The 13696-nt window shown below is 39.4% G+C and overlaps 1 protein-coding gene across 22 annotated transcripts in view; it reads right to left on the bottom strand.

Moving 5' to 3' along the window:
* The window catches only part of rbfox1 (RNA binding fox-1 homolog 1), a 644752-nt gene that overhangs the window by 599431 nt on the left and 31625 nt on the right, over positions 1 to 13696 (bottom strand). The gene's annotated exons all lie outside the window — the stretch shown is intronic.

Genomic DNA, 13696 nt, shown 5'->3' with positions numbered 1-13696 from the left:
TAATGTTTACTGTTTGCTCTGGGCCGAGAGGTGAAATTTGTCATAACGGAACAATTCTCCCACAGCACTTGCAGGGAGCTGACCAAAGTGCGTGTCAGAGATAGGAAACATTCATCGCCATTACGGATCAATACTTGTAGCATCTTCAACAATGAGACTTTAAGGGGAAATTCCACCCAATCCAGTTGTTTAGTTTGTTGGCAGCGACGTTCCTGCCACCCAGTGAGCTTAATCAGTCTTAACACTGCTGACTGAGAAGGAACTTGACAGGCTCTGTAAGAAAAGCACTTCCAGCCAATGAGTGGGGAAACAGTGTGAAGCTCTGTTTAGGGTTCAAAGTTTGTTGCTTCCTCTCAGCTCTCAGAGTGTTTGGCCAGACTGCACAGACAGCCAGGACAGGAGAACAACACTGATGTACAGTAACTAGGAAGACATAACAAAACTGAGTATTAACCTATTTGAGTTGCACTCCTATACAAAGGTCTTATCCTAAGAGTGTGATAACCGGCAAGCATTAGTCTAAATTTGAAATGTTGCAAATACATTAGGTGTAAAATCTGGAGGCAGTTTTCCCATTGTTAACATCAAGGTTCTTAAGGTTGCAACTTTGTAAATACATTTGCTGAGCTATGGCTTATATAATTGCTTCATCTGTACTTCAAAAACTGCCACAGAACACAGTAAATTATAACCAAGTGCTGCGGCAGAATTTTTTTTTTTTACAGGGCTAATTTACACATTAACATATTGCAACTGATGAAATCCAGTGGTAACATTTTTGATCTACCAAAGCATTAGTAGATAAAATGTTCATAGATTTATTTTCAAGCACTTCATAAACTAATTACCTTTACCTTCAACAATGTTAAGCTGGCAAAAAGCTATAATGCTTATTTGCTTTTGGTGATGCAGTATTTCAAAGTGTTAAACAGCTTGGAAACAATCCCAAAGTAAAAAGCATAACCCTAAAACCACACCAAATCCTGACATACAGTACAAAACTTCTGTCCAGCAGACGTTAGAACAAAAATAAAGGAGAGGCAATGAAAACCTCATTGAGCTTAGATACAAGTGGGGAAAAAAAGCTGCGTGATGCTTGAGATTGAAGAAAAATGAATGAGAGGTTACAGGCTCCAGCCAATTAATACATTTATACTTGTCACTAACACGGATACTTTCCACACAGCGCTGTGGTTCAAGCACCCACAGCCTCCATCTACCTCTAACTCAGGGGAAAAAAAAATCACAATGTTAAAGAAAGTGAATTGATTTAGTTGACTTTCACCTGGATTTGCATGGCTACTAAAAGGTACTTTAGTGTCCAAGTGCTCAAGAAACCCCTTGATGGAACGGGCTCATGTCAACTACCGCTTTTGTCAAGATGGGGTCGGTTGCGTTCACTCTCTGACAAGCAGCTGTATATTTAGAAGGGATTCAGGAAGTTAGCAGCCATTCTTTAATGGGGAGCAATAGGGATATGTTAATTTCACAAAAGGTCAGCTTGGAAGGCAGGGACTTGTCTAATTAGAAATGTACATACTAATACGAGTGCAATTTCCTTGTAGATTTGACCCCATCACTTCAAATCTTCCGCCCATGTGGCACAGTGGGAATTTTGCACTCATACTCGGCAAAAGACAGCAGGAAGCAATGGATCTGGCTTTTATCAGATGCAAGAAAATTGCAAGTCTAAGATGCCACCAAACCAGAGCGAGCCTTTCCAGTAGTACAGCATCTCTCCAAGGAAGCTTGTTCCCACAATTGGTTTAGTGCCTAGAATTTAATTCGTTGATTTAAAGTTTTTCAGGCGTAACCTTATCCTCCCCTCACAGTAAACACAACCCAGGCAATAATCTCAAAACAGCAATAGGATGATTGGAAAACTTCAAAACATTTTCAAGCATAGCAAGAATTCCTTATGCATATTTATAGACCTTATACTGTAGATGAACTATTATAAATTCAAAATTACTAGTTATTTTCCCCATTTCAAACCTGTTGGGTATACAAATAGGACAGTCAAACACTAATCTGGCTTTGCAGCTATAGCCCCTGTACTGTATATGGAGAATCCGGACCTGGAACCATGGTCGTGTGTGCACAGGGCCTCAGCAGTGCAGAGGTGAAGCAGCACCAATGTCCTAGAAAGCAGATTCAAGGAGCTGCCGAGACACCAAAAGATTTGGAAACCTGGACCAACTAAAGCCCTTATGACCCAGTTAGCCAGCTGTTCATGTGTCCAAGTCACAAATCGGCTCATGACATGGTCCTGGCAACACCAACCAAAATGGTGTATCCTTTGTAAATAAAGATAAAACCATCTACATAAACACACAGGAAAGAAAGTGTCGAGTTTGCAGTACCCTTTTTAGCGGTGGACACAGAAAATGTGCGATGGGACAAAATAGGCCCCCCCCTTCTCAGGGTGAGACTTGTAAAGCTATTTTAATGCACATTCTTACCCACACAGCTCTCCTCCCTGGAGGGAAAAACAACAGTTACACTTTTGTATCTTTATCTCGTACAACTATTCTTTCTTGGAAAGCCCAGCACCTTGCTCAGGATGTGTGTATTTCCCACATGTACAACTACAGTATATAGTGCTCAGGCTCAAACTAAGGGTCACCCCTTGTCCTGTAGCTCATGAAGACAGAGATCATGTCTTTTATAAGCTCCTGTAGGTTAGCCCTGAGGCAACAAAAACAAAACATGGCTTTTTCTTCCTTTTAAAATTTTCATGTATTTTTCTTCCCATGGTAATAATTTGCTGTAAAAAACTAAGGCAAATGATCAACACAATAGCACAATATTTATGAACAAAGGCTGAAATGGGAAAACTTATTTCATGAAGAAACGCATGAAGCTTATATGATTGTCCGAGTATGTGAGGTGGAATGTAAATTTGCCCTTTGCACAAACAAGTTAAGATTGTTAGATAAAGGCCTGCAAAGTTTAGAAACAAGAAATCCACTGTCCAGTACATTACTGTATCAGACACCATAGGGCTCATAACATTTTCTAGCTGGTTTTGCAGAATAGATGCATTTCTTTATCATTCTCAATCTAGTGGAGCAAGCACCTTCAAGTGACAGGGGTTAAACTAGCCTGGGAGACTTACGAATCTTACAAAAGGTAATATAGTACATTAACCTTTTATTACTAATCCTAGTAGAAAATGTGGAAAAAACATGCCAACGGAGCCAAAGACAATGAGTAAATCTAACTGTTTAGTCTAGATTAGTCAGCATCTATTTTGATTGAAGAGGGAACAAGATTATTAAAGCCCAGCTGAGAAGACAGAATAATTGGATCCAACTTTACTTAATAATTAGACTCACAGGGAAAACTTTCCTAATAAGAGCAGTTTATAAAGGACAGACCTGTTTAATTTATTTTCTTTCCTCAGTGTTGTTGCAACATCTGTCAAGGTTTTGTAATCGCACTTTAAAAGGCCAAGGTTAGACTTTTTGCAGTCAAAAGGCTAAACTCATTAAAGGTTTAAATTCCCTAAGCATGCCCATCACTTAAAATACCCCCCCCCCCCAGGTCTCAATCTTAAGGCAGCACCGGTAAATTCTGACCGGTCAGGTGGCAATAGATAAATAGACAATTTTAGAAGTCAGAAATTTGAGGCTTTATTGCAATAAAATAAAAATTAGTTTTAATGCAGAAAAAGTATTCAATAGTCACTTTGAATTACATTGTTGTGCATTGAATCACTCTTTAATGCATGTTTTTAATAAGTGCAGATTAGAAAATTATCCCAAAAAACATTAAAGATCCAGTTAGATATTAAGCTCACCTACATTGCTTTTCTCCACTTACAAAGGACAACGACACTATGAACAATGCTTTCACAAACTGCACTGAGTCTTATGAATTTGAGAAACTGACAGTGTTCCTCCTGGTCCATGACCTTATACACTCTGATCTAGCAAAGACAACAAACACATTAGAATGAAAATAGAGGAGTACCACCTAACATACCCCACCCACCCCCTTCCATCTACCTCATCACCAGACACCTAGGCGATGCAGGCCAACATTTTCATGTTGGGAATGAAAATGAAGTTTCCAGGCTGCAGTATCGTCTCAAATCTATACTGTACTCACCCCACAACACAAGTAGACACTTCATTATTCATGGCAAAGCAGCAAACTCACTTATCTCTTATTGTTTCTCCCATTCACCGAGCTTCTAAATAACTTTCAATGCATGGATTCTAAAAGCGTAGCATTCTACAGTATCATCCAGCTGGTCTGTTTGAAGACCAGTTTTTCCTGGAAAAGGTAGCTGTGTGCTACTGAAAACAGACTTCTTGACTTAATCTTTGCACATACTGTAAGCTATACATCACAAACTAATAAACTAGCCATAATGCCTGTTGAGTTTTTAATCTAACCACCACAGCATTTTATAAACCCACACATTTTACTTCATGTGAAGTTCAAATAGGTGAATTCTCTGGAACCGTGATTGAGCAAATGCATCTAACATTACCACAGACAGCCCTCTTGGTTACAATATTTATGTATTCTAAAATAAACAAGTTAGCGCTCAGGTGTCTTAAAAGTCACGTCAATGGCAGTTTAACAGAAAATGTATAGAGACTGTGACTTTCCACTGAACTCAGGCACACTAGCCGCACTGAAAGTGTTTAATAGAATTTGAATGTAGTCTTTGAGCATCAAATGCAGTCCTTGTGTATCTCTACAAATTAGCTTCGTACAAGACAGGGCTGCAGATGAGCGAGACGAGGAGTACAAAAACGCCAACTGAAGCTTACCCCGAGAACGATGTACAGTAGTTGGGCTTCTAGAAGAGTTACTCCACACAAAACAGACTAATCAGAAATGGTGCTAAATCTCATCTCTCTCATGGAATGAACCTACCAGCAGGTCTTTGGAAGCTGGAGCACCTGGAAAAATCCAAACAGCAAACGGACAGGTACAGGTGCCCCTCCAGCTGGGAACCGAGTCCATGAGGATAAGGCTGTGGAGTAACGGCAGCGCCTCCGACTTGATTAACTCCTCTCGTGGTACAGTATTTTATGGAGACAGTTTTAGAAAATCACCTACTGTACATTCAGCACTTGGTGTGGGTGTTGTTTACCTTTCTAAACGAGTCATTTTCTGCATTTCCACAATAACATAAATCATGACAATTCATTGAATGTGTATAGCAGTTCCCATCACAAAGGATCCCCAAAGCACTTTACTTAAAGACAGCGACCCACTTCATGGTTCATACTTCTGGAGTGGAAATCGTTTTCCTTGCAAGAAAATGACATTAAATGCAATAGACGGACTCTGAAATTCATAATCCTGCATGTCAGCAGTGCAATGTTGTACAGATTGGCTTTATAAGAACTGATGAAATCAGGGATGGGGTGAGATGCACATCTCTGTAATGTGTACATACCTCTCTACTTTAGAATTGTCACCGTCTCATCAGATGCACCTGTGTGTGCACCCACAAATTCAATATTTGGCAAGGTACTTTTAAACATTTGCAGTTCTGCTGAGCACAAAATACCATTTCAAAAGCTTTGCCTTTTAAAGTTAACTGTTTTAATCTGAATTTCATGTCTGCTTATTGCTTTCTTGGTCTGACCAGTGGCTGAGGAACATTTCCATTTATAGCGATGAAGTCAATTAGCGGTTTTAAAATTTTGCATGTGCGCATTCCAGGATTATTTGTGAAATGGACAATCTCACCGTTTGATCCATTTAATTTAGTCACAGTGAGAAGGAAGGGACTTTTTAGGCTTTGAAAAAAACAGGATGGCTATCAAATACTAGTATTTTCTAAAAAATATTTGAGTCAATGAAATTTTGATTGACAGTTTGAAAAGACATTTCAAACTACTGTGTCCACATGGTTTGAATGGTTACATAGGCTTAAAAGAACCAATCAGCATATAAAAAAAGGCTGTTGTCTTATTTCTAATGTAGCTCTAAAAAAATAGTCAAAATGTCAAGGCTAGTTATTGTTGATAACTAAATTTGACCTATTGACTAACATAATGATGTACTGTAGTATTCTGTACCATCATAACCTGTCCGCGCCAGATGTGGAAAGCTCATTGGATCACAGAGATCGCACTGCCTGACACCAAGACTTGTTGGCACAACTCCATTTGCATGTTGCATTTGTCCTCTATATGCCATGTGCTCCCGCTGAAATAGTTCAAGTTAAACAAAAAAAAAAGCTACATTTGTAACAGTTTAAGAGTTGCAGAAAAGTGTTCAAAACTATGCACAGTAAATAAACTGATAAAACACCAAATTATCCATTTGTCAAGCTTTTATGAGCAATTAATCTTAAGGTCAGCTACCAGGTAGTGAAAATGCCATCCTGTACAGGCTCCAAATACTTTATAAATTTTGTGTGAAACCCACAAAGTGTTTCCTTTTAATAAGGGCACTAATAAAGGCTCTACAAGGGCAATTCCAAAGCTCTAATGAGGACAGTCATTATTAAGTATTTTCCCCAATGATTTCTGCGAGCACGGTCTTGTGGAATCATTTTAAAATGAAAAGCATATTGCACTTGACTCTAAACAAGAAAGCCTCAGGGGATTTGTTTTGTGCAATTATAGGCGGTTGACTGAATAAAAATGACTTGACGTGCGCTTCAGACGATGGATATCTAACTCGCCTACACCCCTAAATACACACATTAGACCTAGACTGTGCAGCGCTCTTTTGACCTTTTGTTCTGAAGATGAAGCAGAAAAAGAACAGTGCACTGCCAGGGATATGATTCAGCCCAAGCCTGTCTCTCCAGCTCATATGGGGCACTAAAGGCACTGGCAAGCAGCTGATTCACAGCCAGTCAGAGCTGCGGAATTCTCTGGGAAGCTGATGCTCTTGGACATAAAGCAGTTGATGAGGATGAAAAGTGACCAGAGGAGTTGCCTGGAAACGTCCTTTACTTCGTTTATTTGATCAATTCTCAATGAACTGTCACACATGAGGTCCCTCTTGCAGCCCAAGTGTGGAATTCCAAAACACTCAGAAGCACATTGTCAATATTTTCATTTTTCAAAAATGATATAGAAACCTAAAAAAAAACCAGTCTTTACAATTCACCTTAAAATAGCAGGTACAAATGCTTCCCAAATGATTATGGCCATGTCAACAACTGGTCATAAACTAATTTGGGAGCCAAATACAAAGCTTCCTTTTAATATACTTTTTTGAAGTGATTAACATTGCCATAATTGCCACAAAAATGGAAAACCCTGCATTAACAAAGAGCAACATTTTGTCCAACTCAAACAAGCATTAGCTTTAAGGTCACATCCACTACACTGTTCGTGTCCTGTGTTCATCCGATTGTGCTATGGGGCACACTTAGATAAATGCAAATCCTTTATGGAAATAGCCACAGGGTAAATCGATGCCTGGAATTAAACACAAATGATCAACATTAATTAGGATTAAGTCACAGCTGGAAAAGCTCAGTTGTGAAAAACAGAAGATATCTTTATTTCAACAACCTTGACTTGCAAATACAATTTAGACAGCACTGTTTTCAGGGGGTGGATACGGAGATGCTAAACGTTTAAATAAATGTATAAGAATCATCAGTGCAGTCATGTGTAAATGACTTAAATAAAGCTGATCATGCTTACATTTTTCCTAGCATTAACATTACAAACTTGGTTTCTTTTTCACTTGGAGACAATGCAATGGAGAACAATTGCATTCATCGTTCAGGGACTTGACTCCTCTGTTGTGGAAAGATACTCACGGCTAATATTTCTTGTTGATATGACATGGAAACCTTTCAGAAACAATTCTCATTCCAAAAGGAAAACATATACAGGTCTTCCAATGTACTTATTCACCTACGTGAAATCGTTGACGAATGATACTTAAAGCATTCATTTAACAAGTTTTCTTCCGGCTGAAGATCACAGTTTTTATTCTTCACTGTAAAAATAGTCTGTACCTTTAGAGCTGCTTCAAAATTGTGTCCTCAGTACGTAAAAATAATCTCAGTTTTTTTTTTTTTAACAAGCCTATCAACACTGCTTTCTCAGCAGGTGAGGACTTTAATATCAGCTGAGATGAGTCACCAAAGAGGTCGGGCCCCTCTGTAATAGACTTCTTACTCCGTGACTACTGAAAACCAGTGGTGGGGTAGCGAGCTGGGGCTCTATAATATCAGAAGGATATTGAATCCTCAAGCCAACAGATTTATTTTCTCTTCCCATAAACCTGAATTGCCAACTCCATGATAATATTTTATTCTCCAAACGTTTTCAAAGGGGGTACGAGATTGTCCCACTGCAAGGTTTATTCGATATTACCAAGCGCTAATATCTGTTCCTCCTCATCTATAGCAGTCTTCAATATTTCTCCCTCCCAATTCACAGGCCTTATTTCATTCTTCTCAGAACAAAAAGTCTGAAGATTTCTTACCCGTTTTTTATTTGTGTGGAAAGATGGGGGGGGTGACAACAGTGGTGATTTTTTTTTTTTTTAAAGGCATAGCCTGGACAGCCTTTAGTCTTTGATGTGGTTGAAACCAAAGCAAAATAAGAACAAAAATCTCATGTACTGTACGTCTATGTCGCGATAACACAGGTTTATAGAAATAGTTGGAGATCTGGATGGATCCGATAAGATCTAAGGGGGAAGCATTGACTGAAGATCCACTTGAACTAAAACAAGATTACCAAATTTGCTTATACAAGCAGTTTATATACCTGTATATCATACTGTACCTTTGTCACACAGAAGGTTTGTCCATATGGGTTCGCCCATTCCTACAAGATAATTTAAATGCTTTAATGAACCACCCACTTCAAGCTTAGCCGTTACCTGCTTTCCCACTGCCATACAAAGAGAACTCTCCTTCAGCTATGTACTGTAGCCTGCTGTGAGAGTTTCTTTTACAATCCTGTTTGCTACATGTAAGTTAATATTTTTGTATGCATGCAATTATGATCGTGCTGGGCTTGTCATTTCAATTTGTATTCAGTTTTAAATAGTGTGCTTCATCAGTGCTCTGTTGCTGTACCAAAAGCAAATCCCACTATTGTTGTGCAGCAATAAATAAAGTTTCTCCTCGACTCAACTCCGCAATATCTTGCCGATATTCTCCCAGCCCCAGGAGACGGGGTTGTGCGTGTCTCAACTATTGATTTCTGCCACCAGCAAATAAGACCAGTGTAGATGGAAATTACAGCTAATCCACCGTTTATTAATGAACACAATCTCAGATTGATTACATCTTAATTAACAGTGTGGAGCTGAGCATTAGTTTGAGCATGTTCAGCAGCCAAGATGAGCTCATGGTGGAATGTTGACTGAGCATGTCGGTCGTGGCAACATTACAGAAAACATGCTTTTAGGTGGTCTGGCAATATTGTAATGCCAAACACTGACTTTTAATTCTAAGGCTGGATCAGATTTGTGCACAACAAAGAACCAAGAGAGTACAAGTGGGATTCAGTCCATTTGGCATAGATACTTTTACAAGAAACCAAGCTGCTTAAAATACCAATTTATTTGTAAATCACAAACACCGCACACCAGTTTTAACCTTGGCCTTATTAATGTGTCTGCCAAGTTTCACACAGAGCCATCCAGGACAGAGCTGTAGCCAAGCTTCTTCAATGAATGCTTTTGTCCTACAAGCGGAGTGTGGTTATCATTTCAAATGTGCCAAGTCTATTTCTGGGTACGGAAGGAGAAACTAAAGACTCTGGTGAAAGATGAAAACATCTAAAGTTAGAACTGTATTTACAACTAGCTCTTCCATCACATAACTCTTTGCAGGCAAGCCATTCTTGTTACATTTCTTTCTCAAGATGTTGCACTATACATATATTTCTAGTTTAAACATTAGAGGATCACAAAAATGACTTGAATTATAAAATTCACTTACAAAAGAATTTAAGGAATGCATTTTGTTTTAGAAACTTACAAGACTTCTAAAGCAAAATAGTTTGAAATGAGACAAGTGGAAAGTTTCATGCACAGCATCAGCTTTTTGAGCCCTTCTGAACTGCAGAAACAGAAGGTTAAAGAGTGCAAGTCATTTGGCCGTCTTTCATATACAGACCCTGAGGTAGAAGGACTGTTTATGCATCCACCAGCTCAATAGTAGGTATAGGGATCTAGATTTCCCTAGAGTACACGGTGAAATAAAAGGTATTTGAAATGTTCTTCAAGCAGTCACAGGGGAAATAAAGTTGCTTGTATCCTATTAACCCAGCCACGGAGCACAAGCCCTGCCTGAAATCCTTGCCTTGGCACAGCCGTTTCAGAGATGTCCTAACTCCTCTGTCCTGCTAGACAATTAAATGTTTAGCTTATCCTGCCAGTGACATTGCGGGTACATCTGTTAGCTCTGCAGTACAACCAGTTGATTATGCCTCTGAACATTGCTAGAAATGGAAATAATCCTCAACACTTAATTGAGTTATTCTTCAAGATTCATGCTAACACGTTTACTTGAGGTGGGATCTCTAGCCAAGCAGCCCGTGTCACAGTACACACCAGTACTGAAATAACAGCTCCAGTAATGCAGACGCACCTCTTCCTTACCAGTTGCATCCACATCAAGAAGAATAAGTACTGCATGGCCCACACTCAAGGCAATGAGAAAGCACTTCCCTCTGCAAGCAGATCACTTTATCCAGACATGTCATAGGTGCATGACTAGTGAGTAAACTGTCATGCGTCCCACTGCATTCACTGCTGGACTTAATCTTTGTAAATCGATCCTGCTGATGAGTTTGTTTCAGAGCACAGTGCTCGAGCAGATGCATGCTGCACACACAGAGACTTTCCGCACCAGAAAATGCTGCAGACTGTAACAAGACCCTAATGAAATGCCATGTGGATTTTTAAGGTTTCATTTTTTTTTTGCGCAGTCTCACGATGCATCACATGCTGTCCACATAGGGAAAACAATTAAACAAGACAGATACCGGAATGGCCGAGTTGAAGCAAGAGGGAATGGATCTTTGCTGCAGATAATAAAGGATCTCCTGAGTCTGTAATTGCCATAAAGCACACAAGGGATGTCCATTATTACTGAAGAACATGCCACAGCAACATCATTACCGCTATTGCATTACAGTTTCCCCAATATACTTAATTTAAAAATCATTCCGTTACTGACCCCATGTCTGCCTTCAAGTTATACCCTGTCTGAATGGAACAAAGGAGGAGGAAAGCGAGTTTTCCAAGTGCAGAAGCCATAAGAGACTTCAGAGGGAAGATAAAAATCACAAAACCGTGAGGAAGGAGACGACAAAAGGCGAAGTTAAAACCAAAGGTCATTTGAGTCTCGTTTGTCCAAGACTTGTGGCTCAGTCCCAGAATAGCACTATCAGCGCTTAAAGGATTCTGAACTGTCCTTGACAACTTCACTAGACAGGCCACCGCCGACCCCCACCAATCATTCCAGGAAGATGCTCAGTATCCTGAGGCATGAGTATGCCCTTACTGAGTCATGGCTGTCTGTCCCCATACAGACAAGAATAGCACAAAGTGCAGAAAGTCCACAAAGAATAATTCTTCAGATTTGTTTTCTGCTTCATAGACCACGTTTATTAAAAAGGACTAAATAAACCAAAAATAATTAAACAGCTCACAAACAACTGTCATCATGATTTCTAAAAACAGAAGTGCAACAAGTGTTTTGAGGTGATAACCCCCTTTCTCCTTTTCCCCATCCAAGAACATAGCTGGAGAAGACTCGCTTATCTACCCACTCTCTAGCCTTGGTCCCTTAAATTCACAAGTGAGTAGTAAAATCTTGACGCGACTTTCAGCGCCTGGTTATCACAGATTAAAACCAGGCATAAACAAGCCAATGTTAACCGAGATGGCCCGGCTGAGAAATAAATAGCTGAAGGATTGAGAAAGATGTTCAATTTTGATGAACAGACAGGTTTTCATTTTTAAGAACTAACAAGACCACCACCACACATGGGGCTATCGGTATCATTAAAATTCCTCCTACTGCGTAATGAAACGCTGTGAATATCCCGGGTTATTCTCCAAAGCATTAGTTTTTTTTAAGCAAACAGCTCCATCTGTGAGGTTCAGCCAAGTCAGAGCTCCAATGATGGCGTCCAAAATGCAGCTGAGCATGATGGGAACTACTGCTGTAATTGACCAGTCCCCTTAAAAAAAAAAAAACAGTATTGCTTTTTAAATTATATACAAACCCCCAACGACAAAGTGCTTGCAGCCAAATGCCACAGACACCCTAATCTATTTTTTATTCATTAACAGCTATTCTGCCGACTCAGTATAAGAACTATTAAATCCATCACCGCAGTTTTACAAGTAAACATGCAAGATTGTTAGCATTACTCTTAATTTCATTTCAAGCATACTGCATTTGTAGCTGATGCAATAGAAAGCAATTGTTCTGTACTAACACAAGTGTCTATAGAACATAACTTAAGGGCACCGACTCAAATAAATACAAAATGCTTTGCATATTTGCATAGTAACCGAGACCAAACATTTTGGTTGTAAAGCAGTTCCTTGGATCAATACCCTGAATACCTCTTAATGTGATTTACTGCCTATTTAATGAACCTCTATAATGGAAATCTCTGACAGAACTGGCCCTTTCATCTTACTTGTTTTTAATAACGAGGTTCAGCTGGATTTAGAAGATATTAATTCCAGCCTCACCTCCCAGCTTTTCTCTTCCAGTAATGCATTATTCAGTGCAGTCATCTTGTTCTTTAATAAAAAAAGAAGATGAATGTTCTTCAATTTCAAAATAAATCACAATTTTAGAAGTCATGTGCTATGTTGGCTAATTAATCTAGAAAACCTGAAACTCAAATAAAAAACAACCAGTTGCCTGAAAATGTTTAAGTGTACTTTTTTTACTGCTTACTATCACTTCCTATAAAATTCCCTTCAAGTCCCATTTCAGGATTCCACTGGCCAGAATATTTATAAGGCCTTGTGGCAAGGTGAAAAGAAATGAAACTAGTATCTTGCATCGCCATACATGAAGAGTGGAAATTCTGCACAGGTTACCATTGATAGAGAAAGTAAGTGGAAAATTTCAATGTGTTGTATAATTGCGCCATTCCTGTATTTATCCTTTTTACTCCTCTGGTTTAAGAACATCTTTAAGACGCTCTGGAATAAAAAAAAAAACTATGGAAAACCATGAGGTGAATGTTTGAAGCTATGGAGAAGCTGGCTCCTGTTCAATGTGCCACACATTTTTGAAGACTGGTAAAAAAACAAATAAAAAAAAATCACTAAGCCGAGAAGTTCTGTGGCAATCAAATGAAATGATCCTTTTGTCACAGTGGTTTGATTGAGGAAACGTGCTTCCACAGTCACTGGACGAGAAATTGCGAATATCCACAGACCCTTTAAAAATTGATTTGGCTCCTCCCCTGGGCCAATGCCTCACCGATGAGCTGCACCTGTTGACAGCTACAGTAACAAGGGATTACCCAGTCCACTAAGCAAGTGCTTAACTTGGCCGGCCAAAATAAACTCAAGGCAGAACAAAGGTGGGTGAGGAGTTGTTAAGACCTGCTTGCTTCTCGAGTCAAGAAAGGGTACAGAAATAGAGAAGTGAAGGATGACAGGATCCATCGGATGTGAACTGCACCATCCATCTCATTTTAACCACCCCCGCGCACAGATATCGCTGTGCCTGTGCCAGCGAGCACACACTGCG

Source organism: Lepisosteus platostomus, chromosome 19 (genome assembly GCF_059453375.1).
Source record: "Lepisosteus platostomus isolate fLepPlt1 chromosome 19, fLepPlt1.hap1, whole genome shotgun sequence".
In the NCBI taxonomy this organism is placed as follows: Eukaryota; Metazoa; Chordata; class Actinopteri; order Semionotiformes; family Lepisosteidae; genus Lepisosteus; species Lepisosteus platostomus.
Note: the sequence above shows the minus strand (reverse complement) of the source record. Positions and strands in the feature narration are given on the sequence as shown.